At 43.4% G+C, this 24,415-nt stretch overlaps 1 protein-coding gene across 16 annotated transcripts in view; it reads left to right on the forward strand.

Moving 5' to 3' along the window:
- The window catches only part of KALRN (kalirin RhoGEF kinase), an 838,419-nt gene that overhangs the window by 268,274 nt on the left and 545,730 nt on the right, over nt 1-24,415 (forward strand). The window lies entirely within an intron of this gene.

The raw sequence follows: 24,415 nt of genomic DNA on the forward strand, positions 1-24,415 counted from the left end.
CTGAAATTCTATTTTTTATTTTGTACACACAATCATTGAAAGCTTCCCATTACTGGAAGGTAAGTTCTTTTTTAAAAATTTTTATTTATTTTAGTTATGTTTTTTATTTTTAGAGATAGGGGAAGGGAGGGAGAAAGCGAAGGATGAGAAACACATGTATGAGAGAAACATCGATCAGTTGCCTCTTGCCTCTCGCACACCCCCAATCGAGGAATGGCCCATAGCCCAGGCACGTGCCCTGACTAGGAATTGAATTCTTTATGTTACCCTTTGTTGGATGATGCCCAACCAACTGAGCCACACTAGTCAGGGCTGGAATGTAAGTTCTATAAAGATAGTAACTTTCTCTGCCTAGTAGGGAATTCAATAAATATAGAAGGGATGAATGTTGTCTCCCCTATAAGATAATGCTATGCCTAGCATAGTGACTGGAAAGAAGGTATTCAACAAATGTTTAATGAATTAATAGTTACATGTCACAGATGTTTCACCCTAACAAACAGTATGCCCAAAGATCTCTAAATAACACTAATAAAAATTAGGCCAACATACATTATGCATTTGCATTCTTAATTTCTAGTTAAATAAGCAGAGACTATATTGGACAGCAGATTATGTGCATTTATATCATCACAGAAATTTCTATTGGACAGTGCTGGTTTACGGTATACCCCTGCTAAGGATGAGAGATGGCTAGTTAGAGACTTGCTAAGGCCTCATCCATCTCTTAAGCTCAGTGATTCTGTGGCTTTGTATTGAGAAGGTCCTATCTCTGTCCTTCTGCTGAAAGTCTTTTGGTTTCCCAAGGTGCCAAGGCTAGTAGAAAGGGACAAAACAACTGCAAGGAGTTCCCGTCTGACTGAGGACATTGTCCTTCACCTCAAGAAATGTGGCAGGATTAAGAGATGATGACATCATACTGGAAAGCCCTTAGAAAAGTTGAAGAGTTACATGAGTATAAGGTAGGATGAGGCAGGATTGTTAAGTGAATGCATTAGATACAAAGGCAACTTGGTCCTGGCTCCTTCTTGACTCCAAGCCAATCAAAGTGAATTTGAATTTGAAGCAGTGGTATTTTGTTGCCATTGGCAACCAATTCACTACCCTGTCCAAGTTCTGGGAACCTCAGTTAGGATGTGGGAGAGTTCAGGGAAGAGTGAGGAGAGCTGGCTTCTGCTGGGGAGAATTGTGTTTGCCTCAGCTTTAAGGGAGCCCCCAAAGTGATGGTGAGAATCATGAGGTTCACCTGGATCAGGGACTAAGACAGGTTTGAAAATTAGGGGCTTAGTAGTATCATCTTTTTTCCCAGGTGGAGAGTGAGGTCATTGAAAATGTGACTCTGTCTACCCTCTCTGCATGTCTTCTTGTCTGGCTTCCCTTCTGTTTCATCTCATGTCTTTTCATCATGGTCTTAACTCCTGTTGTGACAATATGGTATGTTAAATACTGTACAAAACACACCACTCTTGGTGGATGTGTTAACTATATTCTCATGCCCTCTGGTTTGGGTTATATCTCAGTGGGACTCTGATGGAAAAGAACTGTGGCAATGATTTGAAAGGCAACCCCATCTGTCACCATTGTCAACACTATGTCCAAACAGGGTACTGCTGGGAGCTGTCAGCTACAAAGGCACAAACTCTGTCCTTGGGTAGACAAACACCCAAACACGGGCAGGTGTATTTAGAATATATAATAAGACAGTACAACTCTTAAGTGTTGGCTCTTGGGTAGAAAGTCATGGACCTTGATTCAAGGCCTATTTATTGACTATGGGATCTGTTAGCCTCAGTTTACTGATGTGTAAAATGTAAATAATAATGCCCTACTCACAGGGATGTTGTAGGAATGAATGATGAACATGTGTGTAAAGGATCAAACAGACGGCTTGCCACCCTGAGTCACTTACATTATTTCCACTGCCTTTATGAGGGGTCAGTGTTGTGACTTGGTTGGGAGTGATAGAGCAACTGTAGGGAGTTCATACTTGGAAATTGGGAACCACTCCATATGGGATGTCTGGGCTATTTGAATGGTATGATGGAGATAGGGGTCAGTGTGGCTTACTGGGTCGGGGGGGACCCTCTCAATAGGATAAGGGCTCACAGGTATGAAGGAGCCTACTTCTCTTCAATCCTGAGCCAGTGGTTAACATTTTAGCAGCTGTAGCTTCTCTCCATCTGTTAGCTCTGGTTGGACAGGGGTTGTTACTTGTGGACAATCTATAACTACCCATGCAGTGGAATACCAGGGATTGATGGAGGGGCAGTGTGTGTGCTTTTAGGGGAGGATCTCTATGGCTTCCTGGCGCCTCACCTTCAATGAAATCCTGTTACAATCAACGATATTGATTGGTCTCTGATGGATATTTAGTTCTGTTAGTTTGGTTTCCCATTTTACTACAGAATATGAGTGTATATTTGTGTGAGAGATACAGCAAGCAGTTATGGTCAACCGTGGACTGACTTTCCTCTCAATAGGGGGATGTTTAGGGGAAGAAGTGGGGGTCAGTTCTCTCTGGGACTTTCAGTTGGCCTGGATGTGGGGGTGATGCCTTGCTGGACTGGAACTAAGGAAACTAGGATTAGAGAGTTTTTTCCCACTTAAGAAACTGAGAAGGTGAGAATAGTTCTAATATGGGACCAGTGTTCTTAGAACAAGGGGCAAGTGACCATCAATGGGCATGAGTGTAAGGCTTAGATGAGGGTTGGCTTGTTTAAAACTCAATCAAGAATGTCTCAGAGTTCCTTTCTCAGTAGAGACCTTGGCAAAGCCTTGGTTAGCTGCCCGATTGCTGTGTAGACGTACTTGGGATGTGCAGTAAAAAACAAAAACAAGCAAATGATGCAGAGACTTAGTCATCACTCTGGTCACCAACCACATCAGTCTTCAGGATATTCCTTTATCTCAATAAATCTTTACCTCCCCTCTAGCATCTCACAAACTGTTCTCTGAAGGGATCTTTCTTCACCAACTATGATGGAGGATGTTGAACCATTTAGTCAACATTTACTGTATATCAGGACCAACGCTGCACACTTTGTTATGTCATTTTACATTTTGTAACATCCCTTTTCATGATCTATATATGTAAAAATCCCAGTTTTACAGATTAAGAAACAGACTCAGAGGTGTGAAGTGTCCTGCTCAGGGTCAATCTGTGGCAGTGCTGGGATTAGAATTCCAGATCTGACTTTGGCACCAGATCAGGGAGAGCTCCTGAATGTCAGGTTAAGGAGTTTAGAATTCTTTTAGGAGGCAACAGGGAGTTGTCTACTATGACCGGCAACTTGATATATGAAAGACATTTTCCTCTTGAGTGTAGAGAGAGAAGTTGTATATCAATAAAAGTCTTTAAACCTCTTCCATTTTTATGAGCCCTCGTGAAACCCTTGGACTTGGTTCTTTTTTATGCAGTCAGAACTCTATGTGCATTCTGGCTCCAGTCCTGGGCCTTCTTGGAGCCTGGAGAGTCTCTCAGGCCATGAGCCACATCAGCTGCCTTGTCTGAAACATACTTCACAATCTTCTTCAGTTCTATATTCTTTATTCTACCTCTGCTCTTATAAGTGATGGATTTGTGCATTAGAGTAATCCTTTGTAAGTTGGGGAATTGGGCCCTAAACTACTTTTCTCTATGTTGTCAATTTATTCACATTACTGCCCACCAGGTGCACATTCTGTGGTACCCAACTCAACTGTGCAGCTCATATTTCACTATATATTGCTACTGTTTTGGGGCTTGGCTTATTGACATGTATAATACTGTGAGTTCATTGCAGGTAGAATCCTCAACTTATTTATGAATACCCTATGCCTGCCAATACAGTGCTGGGCTTGTAGGATACACTGCATAAATATACACAGAATGAAATTATCAAGAAGAAACTTCTGAAAGAAGTTCTACACAGGGGTTGTTTAGAACCAAAGGAGATTCCTCACTGGATAGGTAGGTGGGTATTGCTGGGAGCAGTAGGTGAGGGTAATATTCTTGGAGGTAAAGGAAAGGTATATCACTTATCAAGACTGTGTAACAAAATACCCAATCTTAGTGGCTTAAAACAACTATTTATTTGCTTGCAATTCTGTGGTTCCACCATTTGGAATGGAATCAGCTGAGTGGTTCTTCTGCTGGTTCACCTGGGGTCCCTCATATAGCTATTGTCAGTTGACAGCTTGACTGGGGCTGGGTGGTCTTAGATGGCTTCATTTGCATGTCTGGCAGTTGGTCCTGGCTATTAGCTGGGCACCTGTCTCTGCTCATCTGGTGGCATCTCATCCACCAGGAGAACAGGCTGAGTGTCTGTATCTGATGGCAGAAGTATTCCAAGAGGATGAGAGTAAAAGCTGCAAGACCTCATGAAGTCAAGGCCTAGATGTCACACAGTATCTCTTCTGCTGTATTCTTTTGGTTAAGCAGGTCTCATTCTAGCCCAGATTCAGGGGGTAGGAGGATAGGCTCCAACTCTTGATCGAAGGAGAGGCGAAGTCACATTGCAAAGGAGCATATATATATGGATGGAAGGTCTCGATGGGGCCAGCTTTGTAAATAGTGTATCTCGGTACTTGTTAATTTGTTCCAAAACTTATTATGTGTGCCAAAACCTATGAATACCGAATGATGAAGAAGTATTTTCTCCTGTGGCGTGGTGGTGTGACTCATGCAAGTTCTAGCAAGTGCAATGAGTCCTGAGCAAGCACTGAGTGCTGAGATGTTTTATCTTGTCAAAATGCAACAGGTACAGGGTTTGATGAGTTCTGAAGTTGACGAGTACCAAGGTATGACTGTAATCAATCATAGATCGACTTCCGTTATTTTGACTCTCCCTTAAGTTTGAACTACATGTTCCCTGAGGATTCCTGTCTGTGGAGATCAGTTAGAATTGGGATTCTCAGGAAGATGGTTTAATAACTGCAAGCAGTTGCCATCAGGGTCCCTGAATAAAGTCATCTTTCTGGGAGTTCAGGGGAAGATTCTGGTGGATTTCCTAAGCAACTTCTCCCCCACACCTTGTGCTACTTCCATACATTTTTGGACACTAGGAGGGAAGGCAACGTGGTGGAGAGGAAAAACATGGGTTTGAGAGTTGTAAAGACCTGGGTTCAGCCAGTTCAGATTTAACACTGACTGACTATATGGCTTTGAGTAGGTTACTTGACTTCTCTGAATCTTATATTAATATAGGTGCTTCTATTTTGTGTGATTGATGTGAGGTGATGGTGATGGGTGATGATGTTCCAGGAATAATAAGAATCTATTTCAATGGCAGAGTAAGCTCAAGCTTCTCATTCAGATCTCCAGAATCAAGCTGGTCTCACCCCCACCCCCATATCTTACCTTGGCACTTGGTCCTAAGGTATTGAGTTTCCACAGATCTTCCTGTTTTCTTCTGCCATGACTGCTATGAGCAGGGAAGGTCAGGATGGGTCCATCTAGCTAATCCCGGTCCCTTGCAGAAAAGCCAGAGGAGGAAGTTTGAGAAAAACAGCCAGAAAGTCTGATCTAGACAAGAAATTCTGCTTGAGTACTGAATGGAGCTGCCAGAAATGTTGCACAGAGAATCGGGTCACTGCTTAGGAAATTACTGTAGAACACCTGGACCCTAGGCTTCTAGATACGAGATCTTGGGCAAATGTTTTAAACTAGCTTTCTTTAACTGTAGAATAGGGATCAGAATTTTGTTTTGCAAGTTTGTTGAGAATAGGAGAAAAATTTGCCAAGAGCCGAGCAGAATTCCTAGAACATAGTACGTGCACAGTAAGTGATAGCTTTGCGCCTATTCTCAACCCTGTCAACACTATGCGTCACTGCTCCCTGTGTGCCGGTATTGTTGTCACTTGCAGGTAGTGATGGAGTAAGACCTTTCCACAGTTTGAGGGACCTACTCCTTGGATGTGATAACTGCATTTCAGAAAAGTTGCATGTCATGTGAATTTTTATAAATTGAATCCTATTTCCTGATTGACTGATCTGATCATTGATCTCAGTGGAAGTGTTTATTGGAAAGCAGGTGTAATAGGAATGAACAGAGCTGCCACGATCAGTTTCCCTCTGTCTTCATTCTAGCCAGGAAATTGAGCTTTGGGAGATTAAGTAAATAAATTATCCAAGGTCATACAACTAGTAAGTGGCATAGCTGGGGAACAAGGCTGTTGGTCTAGATGGGGGTCGGGAGGGGCAGGAGAAAAAATATACAGAGAGTCGGCTAGAAGGAAATGCTTTAAAAATATCATAGTTAATATATGGGGTTGAGACATTGTCATTTTATTTCCTGTGTCTACTTTTTTGTTCAAAATTTCTAGGCTGAACATGTGTTTCTCTTATAATGGCTAAAATAAATTTTATAAAAAATAAAAATTTAGAAAGAGAAAGGTTGGGAGAGCAGAGACGAAGTAGTGGGCTATGTTTAGATTATGGACATGAGTCTCCCAGACTAGAAGGAAATGTAGTGGATAAAGTGCAGACAGAACTGAAGTGTACACAAAATATCTTTTGAACTTTGAGGATAAAACTACCTTGTGGAAGTGGTACTTAAGGTGATTTGAAGCTTTGTGGGGTGAAGGGAGTATAGGTGTTAGCAAACCTTTGCACTGAAGCTTTCTGTACTTCATTTGTCTTTGCCTTGGCCTCCTGACCTCGTGATGATTGGGGGAAGGGGGAGCAAGATGGAAGAGGTCAAGGTTTCCTGTTGTTTTGAATGGCCAAGTCTCAGGGCCAGTTGGAGAGACCAGGCCAAGGGCTCAAAAACCCCTAGCCAGTCAGAGATAAAGTTTCTCCGGGAATTTTGGAAGAAAATAAATAGAGCTTGTTATTGATACTGTGAAGTGCAAAATGCCTCATCATTCATCATTGCCAAGGAGTTCCTGGTGTTCCAGTAGACTTTCTGTAGCAGTGAGGCAGGAACTTTTAAAAGTATGGCATTTGTCATTTTTAGGCAAAAGTCTTACTTGCTTGTGTTTCCCTGCCAATCTCCCCGCAGGTTTGGGTTGTCTCTCCTGGGCCCCTTTACCAGAAAATCCCACATTGTTCTCCTTACTTGGAGCCAGCTGGGCCCCTCCTCCACCCACAGGATGTCAGGCCATTGGACAAAGTGCCCAGAAGTCCAGAATCACAGCTGACTCCCTGAGAAGGACCCCCAGGTAAATGGCCTAGTGCTGGATTCTCTGCCACTTCCCCTCCTCCCACAGAGCAGATCTGACCTAACCAGGCTTCTGGTCAGGGGAGCACATCAAGAGGAGAAGTTTCCCACAGAGGGAGGAAAGGGGCAGCATGCAGGTGTCCTCTGGGGACAGAGACCCAGGTATGAATGCAGGACATGGTTGCTGAGGTCTGTTCCAGAGTAGGGGCTCTTGGCTTTTGCTCCCTGATCACAAGAAGGAGTGGAATGAACCACACCAACACCCTCATCTCACCTGATGATGTGGAGCTTTATGGTACCCTTTGGAGAGTAGAGGCTCATACTTTTCTTAGGCATTCTCAACCACTAAGCATCTTTGCTGGCTCCTGCCTCAGACACAAAGGAAAGAGACAGCCCTTACCTTAAATATGTTCCTCAATGAGAGTAACTCTCTAGAAAGTGAATGCACCTGTTTGTTTGAGGAATGTGTCAGCATCTAGGTGTCAGCTTGTCTGCTTATCCTTCACCAGGTGCCTTGAAAGGGATATACAACTGTGCTGTTCTCACTGCAGGGATACGAATGCAAACACCAATAGTGGGACTTTGCACCAGGATCCAGGGAGGGATAGGAAGACTCTGTGGTTGTGAAGTAGAGATGGGCATTGGCACAGAAGGGACATGTGTGTGTGGCCTCAGCGGCAGGTAGAGGGTTTTTGGCCGGACTCACCCACAAGGCTTGGAGCCTGGAGATTCTTGGCTTCCCTTGTCAGTCAGAGCTCTTCTTCCTTTCTTGATTTCAACTCATATAATCCTTGGCAGGAAAGCTGTTTGGAGGATGGCTTGGGTCCTGTGAGCTAGTCACCATCTTCAGAATTGAGAAAACAGTGGTAGGACTTAATTATTGAGGGGCTTCCTTTTCTGCCTGGTCAGTCTATGTGGTAACCTTATGTTGTGCTTCCAAGAGATGGGGGCAGCTGGCAGGACCAGTGCCCCATGGTCCTGGACCATATTGACTTCTGTTATCATGAAAACTAATGTGGCAGTTAAGACAATGTGTAGGGCACACTCCAGCCTGTGTGTGCAGCCAGGGGAGGCTTCAGTTCTGTGCTTCCCTGTACCCTGTGCTATGTGCAGTGAAGAACGTGGAATAACAACATGCCAAATTCTCTGCCCTCAAGATGCCTACAGAATATTAGGAACATAACACACACATGCACACACACAGGCACTGAGCACCAAGCACAGTGTGTGAGCTGCTGAGTGTCCAGGCCTGCTCTCCAGGGCCACTGTGGGTGTGTCTGCCTTACATCTTTTTAGATTTCAGCTTCTCTACTCTTTGCTGTGACCCTATGTGAATATTCTGTGCAACAAGTCTAAAATTACACTCAGCCTTTCCTCCCAAAATATTTTGTCCCTCTTTCTTAAGACTTAAAACCTTGAGTTTCTTTATGATTTTCTCTCTTCCATGGCTGCCTCATCTTAGTCTTCACACCCAGTTGCCATACAACCTCCCCTTTCCACTCCTCCCATGCTTTATCTCATGCCTGGGTGCTTCAGAAACCTCCTGACCAGCCTTTTTGGTCTTGCCCTGCTCCTTTCTAGCTCACCCAGTTCAGTCTTCCTAAAACAGCAAATATCTTTAGTTGCTCTCTACCTCCTAGAGCAGTAACAGGATTATATCAGGATCAGGATCACCTGGGAGAAGATCGTGTGGGATGATTGGGGTTGCCAGGGAAATCCATCCTGAGGGAGCCCCCACTAGTATTTGGTGAAGTGGTAATTTTATTAGTCATAATCTCCACGCAGAATATCCAATTGTGATACATTTATAATGACTCATAAAATCCAGGGCTGGCTTCTCTCTGCTGCTTAGCTGTGGCCACGGAGCCTGTCCTCACTATCTGACTAGTATGTGCTCAGAATTTCAACTCTTTGGGATATTAGCTGGAACCAGGTACCCCTAAGAGGGTAAAGCAGCTGCTGGTGCCAAGTCAGAGCATAACCTGTCAGGACCTGAACAGTGGAGGGGGGCAAGCACGAGAAGCCCAAGTTCAACCACCAACTGTATCACCTTGTGTGTAAGTTGCTTCTGCAGTCTGGCCTGTTTTTTTAGATCCAAAATAAGGTCCAGTTCTGGATTATTTATACTACTTTTCTCCTCTGATTTCAAGAGAATTTGGGAGGTGACTGTGTTTTCTAACTGTATGCCAGTTATCTCTTTGTATCATGCCAAAAAGTCATCCTTAGGCTTTGGCTAAAAGGAACTATAGAGTGTTGGCTTTAGGAGGGATCTTGGAGATCATCTAATTCAAACTTCTACCTGGTGGGCTTCCATAGTATTCAGCAAGCAAGGAGACAGCGGATTGATTTTCTGTCAGACTCCTGAGGCAGAGAGGCCCCCTGGGCCCCCAGGGCTCAGGGCACTTAGTAAAGATCACCTGACCTTCCTTGAGAAGAGGTGGAGGCAGTCTCTCTCTTGTTAGAGTCAGAGAGAATGCCTGGGAGGACACCACTGTGGGGGCAGATACACTAACTGGCTTCCCTTGTTCTCTCTCCATTCCTTTCCATGACACCTGGGAGTTTGGGGCTCTGCTCTGTGCAGGTGGAGACCTTTGTGTGTGTGCTCCTGAGGGGAAAGCCAGCCACCTCCCCATGCACTCAGGACAAAGTGGTTGCCTGGCAAGTGTGGACTCAGACAAAGCCCTTCTTGCCTCACTGCAGCATTTTAAACTTAATGAATATCCTGGTGACCTTGACCATAACCTGTAGTCTAGTAAAAATACCTGGAATGGCAGTTAATTGGGACCAATACAGGAGTGGCAAAAGTAGGTTAATAATAATAATAAATAATACAGTAATTAATACATAAATAATACAAGAATAAACTGTGTTTTTCATACTCAGAACTGTAAACCGGCTTTTGTCCATCTCTGTGTTAGGGAGGTGAGGGTTCCAAATGAGTCAGAAGCTTGCATAGGGGTCATGAGTTAGAAGATACTTGTAAAGTGCTGGTGACTAGTTTGAGATATGTTGGAGGGAATTTCATTTTAGTGGCCAATTGCCCAGAAATTTCTTATTTTTCACAGTTTTCCCATGGTTCTCTAAGCCCCATTTTTGGCGAGCAGTCCCAATCTAATTCATATATTGCTGTGTAATAGGTAGACTTCTCCATGGCCACTTGGTTCAAGCCAGCATTTCCTAAAGTGTGATTTGGACCACTTGCATCACCACCACTGGGGGTCTCTTTCACCTGGATGTGCAGGTCTGAGCCGTGGTGTCCAAGTGTTTACCTGAGACAAAAGAAGAGCATGGTTTTTATAGCCCTCTGGTTGGGTCCACAATATACCTCTTTATTAAAAGGGTGATGTTTAAACACCACTCAGAAAACAGTAAAAGGAAGATAATTATTTCAGGAAGAAATTTTTAAAGAAAAAAAATGCCCTAGATACATCGATATATCTTCCTCATTAAGCCACAGCTTCCCCTTCCTCAGTATTCCCCTAACCATAATAATATGCACACAAACATTGATCAGGAGGATGCACAGTTCTAGCCTGGGGGAACTGGTGGAAGTGAGGCTGCTCAGCTTTTCTTGGTGTTATAGCAGTGGCTCTTCTCCACTGCTGACCCTGCTTTTGGCCTTATCTGCTAGCGCTGCTGCCTCCTCACCTGCTGAGGGAGGCTTTAGTGGCTTTTGTAAGGAGGGCCCTGGCTTTCTCTTTCTAGTGCTCCTGGAAAGTTCCAGACTCAACATCTCCAGCCCTTCAGCTCCTACCTTGAAGGCCATAGAGTTTCCCATGACTTGGGAAATGTAAATTCTCTAGTCCCCAGACTTTTTCTGCCACTTTACTCTGTGCTTTGGCATTTCCTTACCCCAACTTTCATCAAGAAAAGTGGAACAACTCACCCCCTCTTTTTTTTAACCTAGAAGAAGAAGGGAGTGGGCACAAGGAGAAGTAACAAGAAAGTCCTTTCTGAAAAAGAAGGAGCTCCCACCTTTCACAACAACATGGATGGACTTGGAGAGCATTATACTAAGTGAAATAAGCCAGGCAGTGAAAGACAAATACCATATGATGTCACCTCACCTATAAGTGGAAGATAATCAACAAAACAAACAAGCAAGCAAAATATAACCAGAGACATTGAAATAAAGAACAAACTGACAGTAACCAGAGGGAAGGTGGGAGGGGATAATGGGGGGAAAAGAGGGAAGGGTTTTCAGGAACATGTATAAAGAACAAAGGGGTGTAGGGTCAGAGGTGGGAAGTGGGGATGGCTGGGGTGGGAGGAGTGGGGGGGGGAAATGGAGACAACTGTACTCGAACAACAATAAAAAATGTAGAAAAGAAAAAAGAAAGTCCTTTCTGGATCTTCATAAAGAACCTAGCCGGAAACTTGGCCCCACCACTTACAAGCTGTGTAACCTTTAGTAGGTTATGTCAACACTAAGAATAGTCATCTCATCTGAAAAGTGGCAGAAGATGACCTACAGGACTGCTGTCAGATTTCCATACAGAAGAAAATGCTGGCTCAGTGTTCCTCACATATTAGTTACTCAATAAATATCATCCTTCCACTTCCTTCTCCTGGTTCTCTCTCCCAATGAGCTCACTTCATTCTCTGTTCTCCTTCCTCTCAATTCTGCTTGGCTCCCTTGCTCATGTTTGCATATTCCCCTAATTCTTTCACCTTCTTTCCTGTCACAAATAACACCCTCCTCATTTGTATTTATGACCCCAACTTACAAATGGGTGTCAGAACTAGGCTTGTGCTTTTCTTAAAAATCTCCATGTTTATGCATAATAGCTGAACATCCCCAGGCTAGACTCAAAATGACTCACCACATAGCATACATTTACAATGATAAAAAAATTGAGCACAAAATTGTTTTAATAGTAAGCATAACAAAAACTTCAGGAAAGAGAAGTTCTATTTTTCTTAAAAGCTGCATGTGATCAAAAAGAGGTTAAATCAAATTAGATGATGAGGAAGTGGGTAGCTGAAACTTTTGGAGAGGCTATGACGTTGATTTTGGGATGCTTTCAAGGGCTTTGCTGTCTTTGGTAATTTATTAGCCTTAATTTACTTCAAAATTCATGGCTCTGCCTTTTTCCTGATGAAGGTGTAAATCTCTGGCACTGATCTTGTGCTTAGCCATCACTGGGATTATTTTTGGCTCAAAAATGGAACAAAGCAGGGAGGAGGAAGTAGAGGGGAGGGAAAAAGAAGTCTTTTCCTGAGTTAGTTAGGGAAGAATTGGAAATAAAGAAGAGAGACAGATGGAGCTATGATATATGTGTATGTGTTGTAAAAATGCTGTTTATGGTGGGAAATTATTCTTCTAATGGATATAGAAGCATAACTTCTTCCTTGTGATGGGGAAGAAAGGAAGAAGTAAAAAAGAAAAACCAAATCATGTGGGAGAGTGCTTTCAAGTGTTTTAGAAACAGGGTGCAGTGACCTTGTTAACAGATCAGAGATGAGAATCTTGTTATCAACTTAAGTTTGGATATTTTTACATTGGCAATTAGTATCCTGGGAGTACCTTTATAGTGACTGCAGTCTTTTATAATAGGAAAATCTGTTTGATGGAAATTACATACAAGAGAAAATTATCCTAAGGAAATTAAACATAAATATGGATACTGGAAGATATTTATTAGAAGTCAAAACAATAGGGTGGCAAATATTTGGGGACTAGAGAGGGTTTGGGAGCAGTGTATTAGTTATCTCTTGCTGTGTAACAAATTACTTGATAACTTATGTCTTAAAATACACACATTTATTATTATTTTTTTTAGATTTTATTTATTTTTTTAGAGAGAGGGTAAGAGAGGGAGAAATAGAAGGAGAAAAACATTGATTGGTTGCCTCTCACGCATCCCAACTGGGGAGCTGGCTCTCCCAACCTAGGCATGTGCCCTGACCAGGAATTGAACCAGCAACCTTTCAGATCGCAGGCTTGTTCTCAACTCACTGATCCACACTAGCCAGGGCCACACATTTGTTTTATAGTTTCTGTGGGTCAGGAGTCCAGACATGGCTTACTGGGTCCTCTGCCTCATGATCTGTCGTGAGGCTGCAATCATGGTGCATCTAGCGCTGGGGTCTCATGTGAAGAGTTGACTGGAGAAAGATTTACTTTCAAGGTCACATGGTTGTTGGGAGTTCCTCAAGAGTTGTTGGACCGAGGATCTTCGTTTCTAGTTGGCTGTTTGCTGGAGGCTGATCTCAGTTTGTTGCCATGTAGGGCTCTTTGACATGGCTTTGTTTCATCAAAGCCAATGAGGGAGAGAGAGAGAGACCTTTAGAAAGATAGAAGTCACAGAAGTGACATCACCTCTGCCATACTCTGGTGGTTAAGAAGTAATTTGCTAGGGCAGTATACAGTCAAGGAGAGGGGATTTTATGAAGGCAGGAAACCTAGGAGTTGTAGATCAGTGGGCATAGTCTTAGAGTCTGCTTGCCACAGGCAGGGAGTATTGACCAAGACAAGGACCCACGAATGGCGGGGCAGCAAAGCAGACCAGGTTACCCAGGGCTCCAGCGTGGGGAAATAAAGCCTCAAACCTCTGATTGAAAACACCTGTGGGGGTTGGGGCGGCGGCAGGAGAAACTTCCAGCCTCAGAGGAGAGGTCATTGGAGAGACCCACAGGGGCCTAGAGTGTGCACAACCCCACCCACTCAGGAACCAGCACCAGAGGGGCCCAATTTGATTGTGGGTAGCAGAGGGAGTGACTGAAATCCAGCAGTGAGTGGAGCAAGAGCCATTGCTCCCTCTCGGCCCCTCCCCCACATACAGCATCACAGCACAGCATAAGCATTACCCCACCCCAGGAAAAACCTAAGGCTCCGCCCCTTTAAGTAACAGATGCGCCAAGACAAATAAAAAAAAAAATGGCCCAAATGACAGAACACTTCAAAGCTCCAGAAATAATTCAACTAAGCAGCGAACAGATAGCCAACCTATCAGATGTACAGTTCAAAACACTGGTAATTAGGACGCTCACAGAATTGGTTGAATTTGTTCGAAAACTAGATGAAAAAATGAAGGCTATGCTAAGAGAAACAAAGGAAAATGTACAGGGAACCAATAGTGATGCGAAGGAAACTGGGACTCAAATCAACGCTGTGGACCAGAAGGAAGAAAGAAACATCCAACCAGAAAAGAATGAAGAAACAAGAATTCAAAAAAATGAGGAGAGGCTTAGGAACCTCCAGGACATCTTGAAATATTCCAACATCCAAATTATAGGGGTGCCAGAAGGAGAAGAGGAAGAGCAAGAAATTGAAAACTTATTTGAACAAATAATGAAGGAGAACTTCCCTAATCTGGCAAAGGAAATAGACTTCCAGGAAGTCCAGGAAGCTCAGAGAGTCCCAAAGAAGCTGGACCCAAGGAGGAACACACCAAGGCACATCATCATTACATTAGCCAAGATGGAACAGGAGAGAATCTTAGAAGCAGCAAGAGAAAAAGACACGGTTACCTACAAAGGAGTTCCCATAAGACTGTCAGCTGATTTCTCCAAAGAGACCTTACAGGCAAGCAGGGGCTGGAAAGTATTTGAAGTCATGAAAGGCAAGGGCCTACATCCAAGATTACTGTATCCAGCAAAGCTATCATTTAGAATGGAAGGGCAGCTAAAGTGCTTCTCAGACAAGGTCAAGTTCAAGGAGTTCATCATCACCAACCCATTACTATATGAAATGTTAAAGGGATTTATCTAAGAAGATAAAAAATATGAACAGTAAAATGACAGCAAACTCACAGTTATTAACAACCACACCTAAAACAAAAACAAAAGCAAACTAAGCAAACAACTAGAACAGGAACAGAACCACAGAAATGGAGATCACAGGGAGGGTTATCAACAGGGGAGTGGGAGGGGGAGAGAGGGGGGAAAGTTACAGAGAATAAGTAGCATAAATGGTAGGTAGAAAATAGACAGGGGAGGGTAAGAATAGTGTAGGAAATGTAGAAGCCGAAGAACTTATAAGTATGACCCATGGACATGAACTATAGGGGGGGAATGTGGGAGGGAGGGGGGTGGGCAGGATGGAGTTGAGTGAAGGTGGGGAAATGGGACAACTGTAATAGCATAATCAATAAATATATTTAAAAAAATAAATACATACATAGAAAGCTAAAAAAAAAAAAAAAAAGTACAAGGACCCAGGAGACTGAGGGATCTGGTGGCCCAATCTCATCTGGTTGCATCCAATGACTCTTTAGTCCTCTCCCTATTGGCCTCTAATCCTGAAAAGGTAGGCTTTCTGCCTGGGTTCCTAGTGCTCTTCTGCCATTCTGACTAAAATAGCATCTTTACAGCTCTTTTTCCTCATTAAAGATTTTCATACTGAATATAAAACACATAAAAAGAAAAATTAAGTGACGGGGAAGAGATGCAGAAAAGTTCAAAATAATAAATATTTATATGTACATAGGATGTCATGGGAGAAATTGTGTCCCCCCGTGTTCATATGTAGAAGCCCTCACCTCCAGAACATGGCTGTATGTGGACATAAGGTCTTTAAAGAGCTGATGAAGTTAAAATGAGACCAAAACTGGTATCTTTATGAGAAGAGGAGACTAGGACACATGGTGAGACACCAGAGGTGCATGTGCACAGAGGGGCAACCATGCTTAGAGGCAGCAAGAGGGTGGCCATCTGCAAGCAAGTGCAAGGCCTCAGAGGAAACTGACCCAGCCAGCACTTTGTCTCATGCTTAGTGTGAAAGCTTATCCTAGGGACCCCTGTTTACTCTTGAATTTCCCTCCCTTCTGTGTCAGAAGAGACCCACTTTGGCTTTAGTTCTTCCCTACCACTTCCATATTTCTCTCATCAAAGTTCTCATTGTGGGGCTTCTCCATTCTGCCCTAATCACTGTGATCCTCCTGGCTGAGGCTCTGTCCTTGGAAGGTTGTCTGGTGCTGGATCTTTGGTGACTGATTGTTGCTCTGGTGTTTGTTCCTTACTGTTCCTCTTGTCAGGGTCTCAGCATGGGATGCTCATGGCCCAGGCAAACCTGGTGTACAGACAGTGGCAGCTCTCCTCTACCTTGCTCTGGGGACCCATCTCATAAACCCACAAAGCACCCAGGGGAGGGAGAGAAGAAGATCCAAGGAAGATGCAAGGCAACCTGAGGGTCCTGTGCCAGTCCAGAATACCCCATCTCAGCCCCAGCACTCAGATGGTGGTAGTATCCCTCCCCTGCTGTCAGCTGCTCTTCTGTCTCTTGTTTTCAAGGCCACTGGATATTTGTTTTGACCTGGTTTGTAAGCATGTTCATCAGAGAGTTGGGGACAGATCTGGGGGATCTGCTGCTGGGAACTGCCCCCTGAGCCAGGTTAGGAGGGCAGAGGCAAAGTCTCAATGTTGTTAGAGTCACACTTGAGTGGAGTTCCCTGGCTGGAGGGCCTAGCTTATTTATTGTGGTTGCCCCATCACATTGTCCTAGGGACCCCTGCGTACACTTGAGTTTCTCTCCTCTGTCCGAAAATAGACCCACCGTGGGAGGATATTCGTAAGACCCTGAGGAACAGTTCCTACAGAGAAGATACAGAACTCCTCTGAGCAACAGCAGTGCTGTTAGAATACCGCTGCCACCTTCTCGTGAAGATGTTCACCACAATGGTTAGGTTCTTAGATTCTGGAGCCAGACTTCCTGGGTTCAAATCCTGGATCTATAACTTCCCTTCTCTATTCCTAATTGTTCCCAGTTGTAAAATAGAGGTAATCGCAGGGGCAAATGCCATAGATTGTACTGAGGATTAAATGAGTTAATACAGTAAAGATGACCAGAGGCATACGTAGCAAATGAGTAATAGATATTATTTTAAAAGTCTTTTTTTCTCATTTTTTATTGTGGCTAAATACACATAATGAAATTTACCATCTTAACCACTTTTAAGTGTACAGTTTTGTGGAATTAAATACATTTATAATGTTGTGCAGCCATCACCACCATCCATCTCTATAATTCTTTTCATCTTGTAAAACTGAAACTCTCTACTTAAAACTACCCATTCTCTTCTCCTCCTGGTTGCCAGGGACTTCCTCCCAGTTATCATTCTATTTTCTTTATGATTTTGCCACTCTCAATACCTCATGTAAGTAGGTCATATAGTATTTTGTTTTGTTGTGACTGGATTATTTCACTTGGCATAATGTCCTCAAGGTTCATCCAGGTTGTAGCATGTGTCAGAATTTCCTTCCTTTTTAGGACTGAATAATATTTCAGTATGTATATATCACATTTTGCTTATCCATCTCTTGATGGACACTTGGGTTTCTTCCACATTTTACCTACTGTGAATAATGCTGCTATGAACATGGGTGTCCCATTATTTCTTTGAGGTCCTGCTTTTAATTCTTTGGTGTATATAACCAGAAGTGGAATTGCTACATGATATGATAATTCTATTTTTAATTTTTGAGGCCTCACCATACTGTTTTCCATGGTGGTTGCACTATTTATCATTCCCACCAACAGCACACAAGGGTTTTAAGTTTCTACATCCTTGCCAATATTTGTTATTCTTTCTTTCCTTCCTTCCTTCCTTCCTTCTTTCCTTCCTTCCTTCCTTCCTTCTCTCTCTCTCTCTCTCTCTCCCCCTCCCTCCCACCTTCCCCCTCCCTCCCCCTCTCCCTCTCCTCTCTCTCTTCTCTCTCCTCTGTCTCCCTCCCTCCCTCCTCCTTTCTTTTCTTTCTTTTTTTTGATAGTAGCCATCCTAGTGAATGTGAGGTGGTATCTCATCACAGTTTAGGTTAGCGTTTCTATAATGATGTTAAGTATTTTTTGTGTGCTTTTTTTGTCACTCATATATCTTCTAAAAGTCTTCTTAATGTGTTATTACCTTTAGTGGTAGGCTCTAGAGAGAGAGAACGTATCTTAGATATCACTGAATCAACACAGTGCCTGACCAGAGCCTGTTGCAAGCAGATGTCTGGATGAATGTTTATTTTTTTATTTCCTTGGTGTCGGACTTCCTTGCTGTTCAATTTTCTGTCAGTTCTGGTTGTGCGAGGAGGCGCAGTGTGTCTACCTATGCCGCCATCTTGGTTCTCCAGAAAAGGACATTTCTGCAAAGATTTTCGTTCAGAGTAAAAGCTGCTTTAGTTAGTATCATTACTAACTAAATGATCCCTTCAGTATGGGTTCTGACAGAAATTAGTGTCTAACACTTGAATTAGTCATTTAATTACACTTACCTTCAGCTTCTCTTGTCTTGTGCTGGCACAGACAGTGGGTTTTGTAATCATATGGGTCTGGCAGAAGGAAATACTTTGGACAAGAAGAATGAGAGAACCTGGAGTAAGTGTTTTGGAGGGGAGGAGAGGGTACTCTCTTACTTAGTGTCAAGAACTGTGAAGGGCCTGAGATGTTACCTACTTGCAAGCTAACAAGTTAGCCTGCCATAGTTTCATGGATGCTGGCAAAAGATATGAGACTCCTGGGTCAGAGACTAAGAACTTAATTGCTCATGGCAAAACAGATAGCATGAGCTTTACCATATGTTTGCTGGAACCCCTATCCCCACGTCCCACAGGGGCAATGCAGAGGGGTCCCCTGTGGAACCTGCCCGTGCAGTGTGTTTGCATCACAGCTGGGGAATCCCAACCTTAGGAAACCCCAGTCTTTTAAATGGGCTGCAAGTGTATCTGCCCAACCTTTGTCCCAAAGGGAGATGTTATCTTTATTATACTGGACAGCAAATAAAGCTGCTCCCCTTAGAGGGAACCTGTCTATCTTCCAAGACTGTTCACTCTATGAACATACTTGAAGAGGTAGTCTAGCACAAAAACTCTCAGGGCCTCTGTTCATAAGATGTAAAGAGGGCAAGAGACCGTAGAGAATTGTATAACATCTGACACTTAAGGTCTTCCAGCAAGTGAGTGTTGCAATGAGACTATCCTAGCGTTCTCACTACATATCACTTGCTCCAGGGAAGGTGGAACATGCCAGTTCACTGTGGTGTGGTGTGGGGAGTGTTCTGAGACACCAAGCCAAGTACCCATAGTGTTCAAGTCTACAAGTGTTGATATATGTGATGTCAGCTCATATCCTTGGAGCATGCGAGGGATTCCAGGAGTTTTGAAAGAGTCACAGGAAGTAGGAGGTAGAAATGTTTCTCTGTGTAACCACCCAATTCTTAACTCTGGAAAAGTCTGACATGCAAGACTGTATAGAAAGCAGCGTACACGAAAAAATATGTACATACACTTTTAAATTGAGCTTTATAGTACACAACTACTTTCCCACGCTATCTCATTTTAGTCCACAATTATTTTCCCCATTTTCTGTGCATAGGTAGTGAGACAATGTAGGAACTGATACTAATTAGACCAGGGAAGACTCCACTTACTCCAGGAAGCAACTTTCAAACAGAGCTGGGAGGTGGTAAAGGGGTGAGATGAAGAAGAGGTGATAGGAAGAACAGAGGGCACTTGGCTTGGCAAAGAGTTTGTGTGCAAGTGAGCAAACAGGGAGCTTGGGGTGGTTGGTTCTGTCTACTTTCCTTCTTGAACCCTTCCAGGGCCTTTGACTTTCTCCCTTAGTGGTTATATGTCTGAACATTGTCATTTCTCTTCAAGATTCTACCTGTTCCCCTCCCCACTATCACTGACCCTGGCAGTCATCTGCGGGCAGGTTACGTGGAGCACAGTCCTAGTTGAGGAGATTGGGGCCAAACCAGATGGCCACCAAAGACTGCCAAATCACTGGTCAGGTGTTCCATTTATCTCCAGGACATAAAGGCATGAAACAACAACCATTTTATCATGCTCATGTTTTTGTGGGTCAAGAATTCAGGCAGAGCACAGTGGGGGTGGTTTCTCTCTACCCCACCAATGCTTGGGGCTTCAGAGGGTGGCTCCAGTACTTAAAGATGGCTGGGACAGGTGCATTAGGGCCATATGTCTGGGTCCTTGATTTTGCCTATAGCTAGATTCCCCCCACCCCTGCCACACATGCATACACACGTTGTGTCTGCTGGGTCTGGAATATCTAAGAGGGCTTCCTCCATGTCTGATGCCTGGGAGAACAACTGGGCTGCCCAGCTATTGTTATCTCTTCGTGTGGTCTCTCCACATGGCTAGCTTGGGCTTCCAACAGCATGGTGGTCTCAGGGTAGTTATATTTCCTAGGTTATGGTTGGCTTTCTCAGTGTGAGTGTTTCAAGAGCCCTGGGCAGATGCTACATACACAGCATCACAAGTCCCAGAATGTCCCTTCCACTGCATTGTATTGGTCAAGCAAGTAACTAAGGCTAGCCCAGATTCAAAGGAAAGGGGGTTAGACTCTGTCTTTTAATGGGAAGACTAGCTAACAATTTGTTGCCATCTTTAATTCAGCACACCAGGTCTCCACAGATCAAATCCATATGTCCAGGTGAGGGTCACTTTCAACAAGTGGAGTCACTTGTTAAACCTGTGTGTTTATGAACTCCAGTCATGAGAAAAGTTTGGAAAATGCTGGTATTGAAAGTTGGTTTAAACTAGGAAGTGTGTTTGCCTTGAATTAATTGTGTGGATTTGAAACTTACATTCTCTAGAAAATTGTCACTTATGTATACTTTTATTCTTTATTAACCTGCCTAGAATCTATTTGATTTTCTATCTAGTTTTTACCCCCTTCGTGCTGGTCCTGGAACAGTTTGTTTTCAAACCCCCCCTTTCCCCAACTTCTTCTACTCTGTCCTATTTTATGGGGTACCACCCCCTATAGACCACATTTCCTAGGCCTCATGAGAGCTGGCTCATGGCTGAGTTTGGTTAGTGGAAAGTGATGGCAGGAGATTGAAAGATGGAACAAAAGAGGAAACAAGAATATTTCAGCCTCCATCTCTGTTAATGCATTTTCTGGGTGAGGGAAATGAGGCTCAGCTCTCTGGGTTTCAGTTTCCATGGGTGACCCTGGCTCCTGATCATCTCTGGGTTCCCACTCCATCCTGTTGGACTTCTTGGCTCCTCTATAACTTGGGTAACCAAATTCCTGCATTGAATTCCCTGTTTTTAATTCCTAGAATGATTATTGTTTATCTGGTTGAAACCTGCATGATATATTCTTTTAATATTTTTGCCTAATTTAACTAACTGCATATGCCTTTCTACTCCCAAGCTTCTTTACAAATAGAATCCAATTTAATGTTCATTCTGGAATTCCTTTAAAGTGAAATTTCTGGCATTTCCAAAAAGAAAGACAGAAGACTAAATGGAAAATATAGCAGTCTTTCATAGTCATAACCCCTCTTAAAACTTTCCTTTCAGTCTTTATTTTCCTTTTTTCTTTAATATATTTTCTCCAATGTCTTTATGCATTTTTATATAGTTGAATTCACTCAGTATATCTATTTTTGAAAACTGTCTCTTCCCTAGCTTGACATTTTATCATAAGCATCTTCCCATTTCTTTAGAAAGCTTTATAAGCGCTACTTTTAACTTGTGAAAGGGATCATGAAAGTAGAATTAGGGAGAATTCTGACTTTTGAAATTCTGTATTCGAAAAAGAGGGTGCCAATGAGGGTTTGCATCTATATCTCTCAAATTAGTTGTACAACAGGCATTCACTGAGTGCTTGCAGTGCCCCTGGTGGAGTGGGAGACGTGAGAGAAGAAATGATCTAAGAGCAGGGACTGGTTAGGAAGCCAAGAGGACACATATAAAGCAATTAGAGAGCAAAGGAGATTTAAAAAATCAATTGCTAGCTGGAGAACTTCAGACGGTCAGTGCCATAAAAGAGTAGGGGAGGGAGAGATCAATATGCACTGGACTGCTCCCCAAAGTCTCTTCCAGTGATGCCAACATGGGCGGGATTCAGGCAAGACTGGAGGAAATGGAAGGAGTTCCAGGGGAAGCAGGGTACAGATTAGAGGCTCTGGAGTCAGGCAGGCCTGGGTCTAGTCCTGACTGGATCTCATCTCTACTAGCTCTGGGATCATAGGCAAGTTAGGTGATTCCCTAGGCTCCAGTTTCTTGGTGGTAATGATAATACTACCTACTTCTTGGAATGAAATGCAATATTCGAAAGAGTAACAACCTTATTTCTTCCCACCAGGATTCCAACTTTCTTCCAGGTGAGCACAGACATGAATAATCTTCATGTAAGCACTTGCTGTGGGTTGTTACCTATAGTTAAAACTGCATCCATGTTACTGTTAGCAGAAGTGGCCTGCCCAACAAGAACAGAGGAGTGAGAGTCTGAGTTGAGTTAGGGGCTGTATTTCCTGGTGCAGTGGAACCCATGGGCACCGAGCCCTCCCCTAGTGTCTCTTATGCCCCAGGTGTTGCCAGAACCCATGGGTCAGTGTGACTTCTCAGATTTCACCCTGGCCCTGTTCCCTTCCGGGTCGGCCCTTACCTGCAACTACATGGGAGGAGGGTTGTGTTTTGGGGAGAGGACATTAGGTAAGGAAATACAGTTGAAGACCCTGAGCTAGTAGACCTGAATATCAGGAAGAAGAGGTAGTGATGGGATGTTAGGGGATTGACAAGCATGAGAACGTGTGTGTAGTTGTTACAAATCTATAGACTAATGTAGATGCCTGTGAACCCAAAATACCTTTAGAATCCGTTTGCAAAATCGCCTTGTTATTACTACTAGAAGAGCCTTGGGGAGAAGAATTAGTGAGCTGGCTAAGACTTAGGGAGAAACCATATACGCACACTCAGAAAGTTTGAAAGAACTTGTACTATGGCCCCATATTAATTAGCTTGTCTTCTGGAATTTAGCCAAGAGCATGAAAGCTTACTGGACTTCACAGGGCTTCATTCCTCCTCCACAGAGTCACTCACCCTACTCGGGCCCGCCTGTGTGATGGGCTTCTTGGGGTGCTGCCTGCTATAAACTGATAGCTGCCCAGTGTCCTTGTTGTAAGGATCAAACTGATGGCACATGTAGAAGTGCTTTGTCAGTGGTGGGGAGGGTGCTCCGGGGACCGGGCCCTGACTTTTTAAGGGCCATCATAGAAAATGCCAACACTTCCAGTACTTCCTCGTGAGGCTCCCCTGTGTGGCAGGGTGGAAGGATGGAGGAAATCTCTTCCTTGTCCTCCTCAAGGGGCTTATAGAGCCACCTGTCTTGAACTACAGCCATGAAAGGGAAAGGTCTTAAAATACAGAACCTCAATGAATCACTGTCCCTGATACTTATTCTTGGGTACAGAATCGGCTCCATAAGAGCCCCTGTCTTTGCTTCCACTCTCATCTACCTCTTGACTTCATTGTTTAGATAACAATGATGAACCGAGTTTAGCAGTGAGCGTAGGGTGCTTTGTCCACTCTTCTGCACAAAAGGATGGCTACTGAAGCCTGCAAAACCTGTCGACTTGCCAGAAATTAATTTCAGCACTTGCACCAAACTCATCTGCACTGGGGTGGACTTCCATAATTGTTTTGGTTCTTGTCAAAAGTGTTCCTTTTGCCTTGGAAGGAGGCAGAGCCCCACAGAGCCAAGGGAGATGGGGGTGGACTGGGGACATTTCTTTCATCACCAGCTTTGTCCTTAGAGCCTGGGACTCTGTCCCCAACTATCCACACTGAATAATGGTAATAAATGGGAAAGGGTGAGAGTGTTTTCCATGAATCTACTGATCTTAACCAAGAACCCCTAGAATTGCCCGCATAATGTATGTTGTGGTCTTCTTCCTGATTCGTGTGGCCTGAGTGAGTTTCCTCATTTGCTTAATTCCTGGTGCATATGGGACTCAGTCTGACAAGCTGCAGGTGGGGTCCTTTTCAGGGACAATGCTCAGGTAAAGGTTGTTTTAAAGACCAATTGGTATATGAAGGGCTCTGAAAAAAGGTGAGTTGCTCTCCCCATGAGAAGTAATGATAATACTGATAATTATGAAGACTGTTGCTGCTGCCTGTTCCTGAGATTGGAGAGGCCCATATCCCAGTTCACAGACCAAAGACCAGAGAGAAGGAGGGCAGGGTGGAGGCTGGGGATGGACGCAGAGCCAGGAATTTTCTATAAGCTCACATCAAAGAAACTCCTCAGGAGCACATTCCCTCAGAGGGTTTTTTGGCTTTATTGAAGTTTCCCCCCCCCTTCATTTCTGAGGGCAAAAGTACTTTCCTATTCTCCTTGGCTGTTTATTTCTGAATCTTTATCTCATTTTCTTAATTATCTAAATACATACACATATAATAAAAAATATATAAACATATATGTAAATATATGTATAACAAAAATAAAGCATATATACTATAATCTGCTTTTTGAAACCTAAAACACATTATTTGGTATCATTCAATTAAAAACATTTCAATATCATTATATTTTTATA

This window comes from Desmodus rotundus, chromosome 2 (genome assembly GCF_022682495.2).
Source record: "Desmodus rotundus isolate HL8 chromosome 2, HLdesRot8A.1, whole genome shotgun sequence".
Classification (NCBI taxonomy): Eukaryota; Metazoa; Chordata; class Mammalia; order Chiroptera; family Phyllostomidae; genus Desmodus; species Desmodus rotundus.